This window comes from Dendrobates tinctorius, unplaced genomic scaffold (genome assembly GCF_039654945.1).
Source record: "Dendrobates tinctorius isolate UK_male_01 unplaced genomic scaffold, ASM3965494v1 ptg000155l, whole genome shotgun sequence".
Classification (NCBI taxonomy): domain Eukaryota; kingdom Metazoa; phylum Chordata; class Amphibia; order Anura; family Dendrobatidae; genus Dendrobates; species Dendrobates tinctorius.
The window spans coordinates 7,771,060-7,783,869 of record NW_027361822.1 but is presented as its reverse complement, the minus strand read 5'-3'; positions in this window follow the sequence as shown (position 1 = coordinate 7,783,869).

Below are 12,810 nucleotides of genomic sequence, written 5' to 3'. Positions count from 1 at the left end.
ATCAAATAACGGGGAAAAACACAAAAAAAACAATGCAGCAAAATACAATAACTAGAGAAGTTTGTCATTGGGTAGTTTGATGCAGATACCTGTAGAAAATGTTCAGTAGACAATAGTAAACAGTATTTATGCAACATGTGAACACGAACTTACTGGCAGAAAAAAGTGAGAGCTCATGTAGGAAAGCTGCCGTTAAAATGAAAAGGTCTGTCTGCAACAACTAGGAATGAATGAATGAATGAGAAATAAAAATCCATAGGTTCCAACTGTCCTAGATAGAGGTCTGTCATACAATCATACAATGTGATATTGTGATATTCTGGTTGTTATTTTTAGATTCTGTCTTTCACAATTGAAGTGTACCTAAGATAAAAATTACAGGCCTCTTCATTTTTTTGTAGGTGGGAAAACTTGCAAAATCGGTAGTGCATCAAATAATTATTTTCCCCATTTGTAGTATGATTCTGGTGCTTGGTGCTGTTTTTCTTCATTGGTGGTTGTTTTGGTGATGTATTTTTGTGCTGTTATAATTGGGCAGATGGCGACTAATCAAAGTGCTTAATTTGTGTATAGCAGATAGCATCAAACTGAATCTTTACCCTGGGTGCATGAAAACCTAGACTTGAATCTGATATCTCATCAAAGGTTTTCTCTCACATTTTATATTATTTTACATTTTTGTTTCATTCAGGTTCCTACAATATCGGATCCTCTTAGTGGAGATTTTCTACATAAGAGAATTTTCCTGATTGATTAATTAAGGATGGATAAGGACAAGATGGTGGAGAGGATATTACACCTCACCCTAGAGATCCTCTTCCGGCTTACTGGAGCGGTGAGAGAGTATGATGATGTCACATTACATCATTCTTATCTATGGGAATAACAGATGGACAGAACTGGAGAGGTGAGGACTCTGGAAATGTCTGTAGTGAGATTTATTAATGTGTCTCTCCATAACTAGGATTACACAGTAGTGAAGAAGACCTCTAGTGAGCGCTGTCAGGCCTCTGTGTCTGAGGGATGGGGAAGACCCCTGAGTCCAATCACGGGGCCTTCACCTCACTACCTGAAACATGAGGACATCAATGTCCAGAAGATCTTAGAACTCACCTACAAAATGATTAAGCTGCTGACTGGAGAGGTGACACAGCTGGGAATGTTGGGACATTATGCAATAACTCTATGAAGGGATCGGGGGATGACGGTAACATTGTGTTGATCAGGTTCCTATAAGGTGTCAGGATGTCACTGAGTATTTAGAAGGACACAAAAATCTGTACAAGGACATCACGATGGTGGGTCTGAAGCCCGTCACATCACCAGGTAATAGACAGGACTAAATACACGTGACGTACAATTATCTGTATGTAAAGAATGAATTCAGTCCCTGTATGTGTTTCCTTCAGTTCTGTCCAGTAAGAGGACAACACCAGAGAGATGTCCCCGTCCTCTTCTTCCACTGGACTGTAAACAAGAAAATTCCAATGTTCCTCAGGATCATCAGGTAGATGGAGAGAAGGTGTCATGTCATCTCCCCTATTATGTGTAGACAGCTGTGAAGGTTGTATTTTAGACACCTGTAATACATGTTTTATACTTGTGTAATAAGAACGATGGAGACAGCATGATTAGAGTTCATCATAGATGTGTCTTCTCCGTCTATCTGTTACTTTTACAATATTTGTTTCAGGGTGAAGATCTGCCCCATATTAATACTACAAAGACATGTGAGGGGTGATGAGCGGTGTAAAGAGGAGATTCCTAGAGATGACCGTACAGGTGAGTAGTGACCACTGAATGCACAGAAGTTACAGATTCTTTTGAGTCACTGAGTGCTGCAATTAAGTGTTGATTTTTTTTTTTAGATTATGTTACACAGATTTTGAAACTTATTTTTATTGGTAAACTTTCAGTGTGTGTAAAATTAAAATGCATCTTCTTCAACATGTAAAAATAAAATCCATGGCTGATCCACCATAAATGTAGTTTTTGCACCCATTCACCAACAACAGGAGACATTTTTAATGTAATTTTGCTTTTCAGCAAATAAATTATCCCCTTGGCATTTATTTTCAAGTATTAAATTAAAAAGCATTAGATTGTCACATACACGTAACAATTAAAAGTAATGACAGTTGACAGTGGTCAAAGATCATACCTGGCCACAGCAGCGACGCATTGATTACTGCTCTGGTCAGTGATCAGTGACTTATCAGTGACTCAGAAGAGCAAATGCAGACATTGGCAAAGTTACCTACGTTGCATGAAAAGAATATATGTAGAAGAAGAATTTGCCACTACAAAGTCCTGAACATGTCCAGCTAAAGTAGACCAACAGAAGTGTTAAGAAAGGAAATCCATTGATTTCCACACATGGATATTAGCAAGCTTGAGGAAATGTTCTGTGGCACCCCAGGAGTTCGGTGGCCACAATGGCCTTGTTTCCCTCCAGGGGAGAGTGAGAGCATGCCTGGAAGCAAGGAAGGGATCCCCTTATCAGGTAATTCCAACATACAACACAGTTCCTGCTCCAGGCCAGCAGAGGGAGCTTTAAACCTGATTTCTGGGCAGCTGCTCTCTGGTCAGAAGGAGGAAGTTATTAGTTAGTTAGAGCCTGAACAGGGTGAAGGGAGGACATGCGGAGAGAAGCTGGGGAAAGGAGCCATAGCAGGGCTCACCCCCAGGCTTGAGTGCCAGAGATTGGACACCGGAGTCCGAGACTGTGAGGAAACTGACGTCCCAGCAGCAGAATCCGTAGGACAGAAGACTGTTGCTCCTCTGTCTCCAACTGATACTCGACTACACAGCAGCACATGTGAGCTGGGGACGCCAGAGAGGAGTGATCCCTGAAGCAGGCTACAGGTGCCTGTCATGTGAATGGAGTTCTACCTAAGTAGCAGACAGAGAGGAACTTGAGTAGAGTTCACAACAGCAAGTACCTCAGAGAATAGCGCTAGAGAGGAGACCTCACAACCCATCTGAATAAGGAGATTCCCAAATTGCTTTCAGGCTGACCGACTCCTGCACCATCTGTAACCTGAGCCCTGGATTGTACCTACGCAGCTCAGTAAAAGGTAAAGGAAACTTCACTCTGTTGTGTCCTTTGAATTCTTTCTGCAACACCTCAGCACTGCTATATCTCTAGCCAAATACTACATCACCATTTCCCTCAACATCTTTCATCTGCCCTGGGACTAAGCTCTGCCTGTGAAGAGCTATTCCAACTCTGCTGCATCACACCATCAGTCCCAGAGGATCTGTACTGTAGTGCTGGTCGCCTCTGATCAGATACCACAGGTGACATCACAAACACTTTATTACAAACTCTTTCATTCCCCTGTAAATATCCCCTTTTATTGGACATCCAGGGCCATGGAGCGGGTCACTGCCGCTGTGACACATCCCTTTAAGAACCGGCCCAGTACCGACTATCCCCACTGCCCATGGCGGGTGCTCCAACTTGGTGTCACGAACAGGATATCGAAGCCTGGTATCACCGGGTACTGTGTGCCATAGACTGTATTGAACTGTGTGATCACCACCATTACAGCACCACACAGCACGCGGGAAGCAGAAGGGATGTGCCGTCATGGGCGGAGCCTGAGAGAGAGCGCAAAAAGAGAAGTGCTGTGTGCGAAGACAGCAGCTGGGAGAGAGCAGAGAGCCGAGGCCTGGAATCTCAACCACACCGTTCATCCAGCCGACGAAGCAACAGTCTGGTAAGCCAGTGGAAACGCAGAGCCTGGCTAAGTTTAACTAGAGGGGAAGAAAATGTCTAACGCGGGAGCAGATTTAGCGGTGGGCACAGCCCCAGCCCCCAAGGTGCCAAAAGATTCAGTGGCAGGTTCAGCTGCAGCCCCCATAGCACAGCAGAATCCAGCGGTCGGCACAGCCACAGCCCCCAGAGCAAAGCAAGATCTGGTGACTGCTGCTGCAGTCCCTATAATGCCGCTATCAGTGCCATATATACCGGGAGCGGCCTGGCTACCGCAATACTCAGGGGAGTCGCATAATCTGAGCAATTTCAAGGAGAGACTGTGCAGTTTATTTGAAGTGTACCCCCTGTCTGAAAGCCAAAAAGTAAACATTCTCATTAGACAGTTAACTGGTGCAGCTCAAAGAGAAGTAAAGTCCTGGCAGGACACTAATAAAGAGACTGTTGAGCAAATCCTGGCTAAGCTGAGGAGCACCTTTGACACCCGCACTGCAGCAGAAATAAAAATGAGGTTCTTTGGGTGCAAACAAAGAGTGCAGGACAGTATACGGGACTATGCTCTTAACCTTCAGGAGGCGCTACAGACCATAAAGCAGATTGATCCAGACAGCGTGCAGGATGGAGACAGATTGTTAAAGGAGCAACTTATTGAGGGACTCCTATCCAGCACCCACAGAACACAGCTGCGCATCATAGCCGTACAAAACCGTGACCTGAACTTTGCAGACTTTAAAGATGGGCTATCTGGGTGCTGCAGGAACGACTTGTCAGCCGCCCCCTAGGTGCCAAGCAATTACATACCACCAGGAGGTGGCATCCTTCCCTCAGGCCCCTGTTGAGGCTTGATATCAAATATCTTTCAACTGATGCTTTCCAACAAGTCCTGTCTTCTGATTCATCACAGACTGTTGAAAATAGTAAAAATAACAGAAGGGATGTTGAACATCAAAATACTCAGACAGGGGAGAAACCATTTTCTTGTTCTGAATGCAGAAAACATTTCCCAAATAAATCAAAACTTATACATGAGAGAACTCACACTGGGGAGAAGCCATTTCATGTCCAGAATGTGGAAAATGTTTTATAAAGAAATCACACCTGGTTGTACATCAGAGAATTCACACAGGGGAGAAACCATTTTCATGTCTAGAATGTGGGAAATGTTTTATTCAGAAAGGAGATCTTGTTAGACATCAGAGAATTCACACAGGGGAGAAGCCATTTTCATGTCTGGAATGTGGGAAATATTTTTCTGATGGATCACATCTTCGGTCTCATGAGAGGGTTCACACAGGGGAGAAACCATTTTCATGTCTAGAATGTTTTAAATATTTTACAAAAAAATCACACCTGGTTATACATCAGAGAACAACCCAGCACAAAATGGAATCTCCATGGAGCCCCGTGCTGCACGTTCTGACCATTTACTGGGACCAACTTGGGTGATATTCTATTTTGTGCTGGGTTGTTCTTTTGGCAACTTTTAGGATTTTTATGGGGCCATATCTATGGTGATAGAATTACATTTGAGCTGACAATACCCATATTGATTTTTGTGAGTGCCCAGCACTATGATAGTCTTATTACAGGTATATATATGGAATATATCGTTATATAAGATCTATAGTCTCTGAATTCCAGGTCCATATAATTCTGTGAATGTGTCAGACTTATGGTCATGTGTCCTTCACTTTGGAATTTTTATGTAATAATTTTTTAATATTTTTCTATCTTTGGATTGAGTATCTATTGTCATGAAATAAAATTAATATTTTTTATTGGTATTTGTACTCCTTTTTCTTCTGTTTGCATAGTGTCAAAAGTTTACATACACTAATATTACTATGCTTTTAAACATTTCTGGACTGTCCATATAACATCATGTGTTTGACCCAAGTCATTTAGTTTAGGGACAGTGGTTCCAAATACTAATGAAATGTAGGTAAACCTTTGACTTTGCAGTAAATAATAAAAATGCCTTTAAACATTGTCTCACACTCTCATTATTCTGACATTTGGCAAATATTAATAATTATGGTAATCCTAATTGACCTAAAAGGAAAAGGTTTAGTCTGATTTCTTGTCAGATATTGAGAAAAGCATGCATATGTGTCTTTTTATATAGTGTATGCAAACTTCTGGTTTCAACTGTATATACAAAGCATATACTGTACATGAAAAGTGTAAATGAGCCGAAATACAAGGGAAGTGTATTAAAAATAATATTTTTATTGAAATTCTATTAAAAAATAGTGCCAATGGGAAAAACAATAAAATAAGATCAATATATCAAAGTTAGTCACGAGATGGGGCCACAAGCAAAATAACAGCAAGGTAAGGTAACAAAGTAAATACAAGTAAAGTAACCAAAGATTGTATAATGTGTCACAAAATAAGGGTGGGTAGGTACAAGAAATATATAGGGTTAAAAAAAATTACCAATAGAGTGCTGTGGCACCAGGAGTCTTCTGCCCTATCATTTTCTGGGTGGGGCTTTATATACTATTCCTTCTCCGCACGTTCTTGCTGGCTATATTTTCTGGTGGATGTACACTTAAGAGTTCCGTCTCTTTATCTAAGGCTTCTTTCACACTTCAGCCCTTTTGACGTCAGTTTCAAACCGTCAAAGTGTGAAAAAAACGGATCCGTTTTTTTTTTTACGAATCCGTCGCAGCAGCCAGTGTCTGAAATTTAAAGGAACAAAACTCTGGAAAAGGAGAAAGAGAGAGATTTCTGTGCCAGAACGGCTTTTAGGGTTAAATTAAATGAATGGAAATTTTACCGGGCATCAGTTTAATCCGTTAGTGACGGATCTGCCACCCATAGGTGGGCATTATACCAAAAGGCTGACACAATGGATGCACCTTTACGATGCAGACGAAAAACATTCCAAAGTCCGTCTACTCCAGACGGCGATGCCAAAATTCCGACAGATCCGTCAAAAGAAGGATGGAACGGACAACCATCCGTCACAATCCGTCGCTAATGCAAGTCTATGGTAAAAAAAAAAAACGGATTCCACCCAAAAAAATGGTTTAGCCTAGATGGGTAAACTCCAGTTGTATTCTTTCTGAAAGTTGGTTTGCAAACCCCAACGAGTATTTTTCTTTTATGAGTTAGGTTTTTGGGAGGTCTTACCTGTTACTTTTATTTTTGATTCTCCTTAAGCTTTACTCCTTCACCTTATTTGAATGGATCTTAATATCTCACATTGGGTTCTCCTATTTCTCCTCACACTTTAATGCGGCCTCCCCTCTGGTTCCTCAGGAGGCATGAGAAACCCATCAATGTCCTTTTAGGTAGCCATATCTGAGGTGGTGTTTTTTAGTTGTGTGGCTAGGGCCTTTCTGGTCTGTACAGGGACCAGTTGGGTGTAGGAGTGGCATTTCCCTGGTGTGAGCGTGAACATATTCATGACAGTAGATTAATAATTTATGTTTTAAAAATCAACAAAATGCAAAGTAAGTGAAAAAAAGAGTAACCTAAATCACATGAAAATTTGATGACCGTCCTTTGCCTTCAAAATAGCATCAAAAGATCATTTCTCTTAGGTACACTTGGACACAATTTTTGATAGAGTTCAGCAAGGAAACAGTTCCAAACATTTTGGAGAACCACAGATTTTCTGCGGATGTCGCTTGTTCCGTTTCTTTTGTCTCTTCATGTGTCCCATTCAGACTTAATCATACTGAGATCAGGGCTCTGTGTGGGCCACATAATCACTTCCAGGACTTCTTGTTCTTTATGCTGAAGATGGCCTGTACTGTACTTTGGTCCACTGTGGTAAATCTAACCAAGAAGCAGATAAAGAGAATCAAGGCACTCCACATTCAACTGAAAATGAGCATTTATTTCAGTGTCAGGTAGGTCTGTTTAAAACGATGGGCCAACTTTTCAGTCACTTGACCTGGATCATGGCCTGCAAAAAATATAAATATATATACAGTCATATAAGAATGCCAAAAAATCTGGTAAGTGATATGAAATAATGTAAACTGTTTAAACAAAGAGAGACGTCATTTCTAAATGTGGTCTCAAATACGTTGTGGTCTCTCTAATGTATGCAAGACCACAAGGGCATCTTATGGTATACACCACAAATGAAGTGTCACATGTGAAGAAGTTCTTGGTGTGATATATCTGTCCCGTTTATGAGTGCACATTGCGGTCACCCTTCAGAACATTGGAGCATTGGCTACAGTTGAAACATGGGAAAGTGCAATTTCTAGCAGATGTCGTAATTGGAGTTTTTGTGGTCCTATGTCTGCCCTCCGTAGCCTGCATAGAAGATTTTTTTACTTCATTCAAATGATGTTATAAGCGGTAGTTGGAATTCAGATACAAGTGAATAAAATATGGAGAGAATTGACTAGTGCTCAAGCAAAGTTGATACATTTTGGGCATAAGTTGAAGTGTTTTGACAAATGGTATGCACAGTGCTGAATTCGGTTGGCTACCGGTGTTGGAATAGCTTCTTTGTTTGGAGACCAATATATGGGTGGGACAGCTTACATCTTGGAAATGAGCACTCACCTCAATCTGATCTGGTTCTTAAAACTGTCGCTGATAATGCGTTCTAGCCTTTGGAATAGTGATCGAGGTAATGCATGTTTGGTTGCCCTTGGATGTCTACTGTTATAAATCAGTAGGTTTCTTATATATATATATCTGTAGATAGATGTCCTTATGTAGAATAATATCAAGAAAATTAATTTGTTTTGCAATGTGGAGAGTAAATTGTATATATAGATCAATAGAGTTAATAAACTGAAATATTTAAAAAGTCTATCTCTCCACTCTAGATGCAGAAAATATTATCCACGTGTGAGGGAGGTATAGGGTAGTCGTGGCTGAGAACATTTGCGTTAGCGTGCCCTGACCTCCCATCACATGCACACACGGTCCATAAATCTGCATACCTGTGGCTTCTTCAACTGCACCGTCAGGGCCCTCTGCACGTTTCTGGAGGCTTCCTTGGTCCGGGTTTTCACAAAATGAGCCACAGTAACAAATCAACATCAAATAAACAACTTTACTGATCCTTGTACACAGCATATCTGTATTTGTTACAACACCAGCATCCATTTACACATCATGCAACTCTTCCTCTGTGCCTGTCCTTCTCTCTGTGTCACTAAGCTCGCTTCCGGGATGGACCGTACCTTTCAGCCCTTCAGCGTCCTCCCTGTGCAGGCTTACTCCATTTGGGGGTTACCTCGACTGTTTCACCCTGGTCCTGAGGGCATAAGCCCACGCAATAAGCTGCCACATGGTGAGTGACCTGCTCATACTACTTAGTCTTCCCTAGCAACTGCAGTTCCCACTTAAGTTGAACTGATTGCAATGTTGCCGCTGCTCCTTCTGATGATGTCCTGACCACCAATACCAGATGGCTGTGCCTTATTCTTCTTAACATTGCATGGAACGGTGTTGCCCAGGGCTAATTAGCCCACATGAGCTGTACGGGCGCCCTGGCCCAACTGCCTCTATCAGGAAGTCCTCCCTGCCTTATGCACCGTGACCCCTACTATGTTAACAATTTACTATATACACTATGTCTATGTGGAATTCCTATCTAATACTATAGAGCCTAAACTGCCCCCATCTAGTGGCCAAACGTGAACACTACGCTTTCCCTATATATAATATGATACACACAGTATGAACATCAATAATGTACATCAGCGGGTAAAAATATACATTCAAACAACAATATACAGTAATATGAAAACACATTTAACGGGACGTACTTAAAGGGGTAGGAGCGTGTTCCAAACTTTGTAACCCCTTACACATGTATCGTAACCCAACAATGGCATGTGAGAACAATGGGTGACTATAAACGTAATCGCCCTCCGATATAGACAAGAAACTGTTTGCATACGGGGCCCATTGAACCCCATAGCAGTCTACTTCCTTTGTAAATAAAAATTATCCCCAAAAATGAAATATTTTAAGTAATATTGCACATGGAAATAAAAGAAGCAATGGGATGAAACTGAAAGGGAGAAGATACAGATTAGATATTAGAAAAAACTTTTTGACAGTGAGGGTGATCAATGAGTGGAATAGACTGACATGAGAGGTGGAGAGTTCTCCTTCAATGGAATTCTTCAAACAGAGACTGGACAGATGTGTCTGAGATGGTTTACTGAATCCTTTGCTGTATTGAGCAGGGGGTTTGACATGATGACCCTTGAGGTCTTTTCCAACTCTGACATTCTATGATTCCATGAATGACGTTGCACCAAAACAGCTAATCAAAAGAAGAGCCATGGATGCCATTAGATTAGAGAAGCTTCTCAGGACTTCTGTCCAGCTGCCACAGATTACTGACGTGACTGAGGCACCGGGTCATGGGAATCAGTTTGCACCACCTATAATGCTGATCACCTCTCCTGCCACCGCAGCTTCAAGCCTGATCTTCCTTTAGATTCGACCAATGATTGGTCTTCTGGCTGTGTCTAGTCCAGTGACAATACATGTCAAAACAGCAGCAAAGTTTCAATTCTTGTAGATACACTTGCAGACAGTCTATGAAGAAACTCGGCAATGATGTTGTTCTAATCATGTTGGAGAACCACAGATCTTGTTTTTGTCGCTTGTGCAAATCGTACTTCTGACTCTTCATGTAATCTTAAGGGCCTTTTGCTAAAGCGTCACCTATTTTGTGACGCAACAGCTATATCGCTAGCGATCTCGCTTTGTGTGACACGTACCTGCGACCGGCCCTCCCGCTGGATATCGCTGATCGCGCTCAAATGTCCTGGGCCATTTCTTCCTTGTTGGCGTCCCGCTGACGCTAGCTAGCGACGCACGAACGCAGGCGGTAGTCATCATCGCTGCGGTGTGACAGATAAGAGCAACCGTCGATGGATTGCTTACTGCTGCTGCGTAGCTGGTGAGATCTGCCTGTTTGGCAGCTCACTAGCGACCATTTAGTGATGCACCAGCGATCCTGACCGGGTCGTATCATTGTCGGGATCGCTGGTGCATGGCTTAATGTAGTGGGACCCTTAGACTCAATGCTGAGAGCATGTCGTTGTGGGGACATATCAAGTCCAGGACTCATTTTTCTTCTTTACACTGAAGATAGTTCTTAATGATATTGGCTGTATGTTTGGGGTTCTTGTCTTGCTGTAGGATAAATTTGGAGCCAAACACCTGATTTAGTAAAATATAAGTATCTGCCTATATTTCTCAGAATTGAGGACAACAAACAATGGGCAACGTTGAGGGCTATACATGCTGTGTTTGGACAGGGAAACTTAGTGCAGCAGATGAAAGACACATACCTACTTTCTTTTGAAATCAAAGATGCCCAGCAGTGCCATCATCTCAGAACTAGCAGGAACCAGTGAGACCCAGATACACCCACGTATTGCAGCACGATGGTTCAGTGGTTAGTACTGTTGCTGTGCAGCGCTGGGGTCCTGGGTTCAAATGCCCTCCAAAGAAATGCCACCCCACACCATTACTGACCCATTGCCAAACCGCTCATGCTGAAGGATGTTGCAGGCAGCAATAAGAATAAGGATTGTCTCTCTACACTGTGACAGCCCATCAAATATTTGTAGACAGCTATTAAGTCTTGTTGCTTTTTTTGCAAGCAAAACTTTCTCAGATCCTTTAACCATTCCTTGTAGGACATACTTTTTGCAGTCCGCTCACCATCCTAGTAGCTCTTCTCTGAACTTGCTCCAGTTTTTTTTGTCTTTTTTTTAAAATGTGGTGCACAGAACTGGGCACAGTATTCCAGATGAGACCTGACCAAGGAGGAGTAGAGGGGGATAATTACTTCACGTGATCAAGACTCTATGCTTCTCTTAATACATCCTAGAACTGTGTTTGCCATTTCTGCTGCATCACACTCTTGACTCTTGTGCAGTCTTAGGCTATTTTCACACATCAGGTTTTCGGCGTCAGGCGCGATCCGGCGTCGTGCCGGAACGCCGGATCCGGCAAATGTTTAGTAAAACCGGATGTGACGGATCCGGTTTTCTGCCGGATCCGTCTTTTTCTTGACAGACAAAACCGGATCTGTCTCATCCGGTTCATCCGTTTTTCTATCCGTTTTTCGACGGATTACGCCGGATCCGGTTTTTAAAATTGACCCTTGTGGCCTTCCGAACGGGATTGGCTACTGGAAAACTATATATAGAGTGTTCCTACAGCCCTTCTTTGACAGGTTGTCGAGGAGAAAGTGCAGGTTGGAGAGAAGAGCAAGTTACTGGCGAAGATGGATGTTGTCATTGGAAATATTTTGAAGAATTTGGCGGATTTTATAGCGGAGGCGAATCGTTTGAGGGTGATTGTTCTGGAGGAGAGAGCGAGACAGCAGCGCATCAGGCATCGTAGACGACGTTTGTGGATCCACCCCATCACAGCCAAGAGAATGACGCGTGGGGTCTATTCTACACTCTGCATGGACCTTCGACGAAACCCGGATACATTTTTTGGATATGTTCGGATGAAAATGGAGAATTTTGATTACTTGGTGGAGCACATTGCACACCTCATAAGAAAAGCAAACACCTATTGCCGCTTCTCTGTTTCACCCACAGAGCGTCTGATGGTGACTTTAAGGTAAGCCACATTTATTGGATATGCTCGCATCAGAGCACACTTTCACTGCAATCTTGTTGGTGGTAGTTTGTATCTCCAAGTGTTATAGCTGAGTTTTGGTATGTAATGCTGTGATTTTAAACTAATTTATTGTTTTTTAATTCCCCACAGATTTCTTGCAACTGGAGAATCCCTTTCGTCACTGCATTTCCAGTACAGACTCGGGATTTCCACCATATCTGGAATAGTGAAGTACACATGCCGTGCACTGTGGGACTCCTTAGCTGAAGAGTTTTTACCAGAGCCCACAACAGAGAGGTGGATTGAAATTGCTGACAAGTTTCAACAGATATGTCAGTTTCCCAACTGCTTGGGCGCTGTGGACGGGAAACATATCCGCATTGTAAAGCCAGCCGGATCGGGATCGGAATATTTCAATTACAAGAAATATTTTTCAATTGTCCTCATGGCCATCGCTGATGCGGAATACAAATTTATTGCTGTGGATATTGGGGCCTATGGCCGCT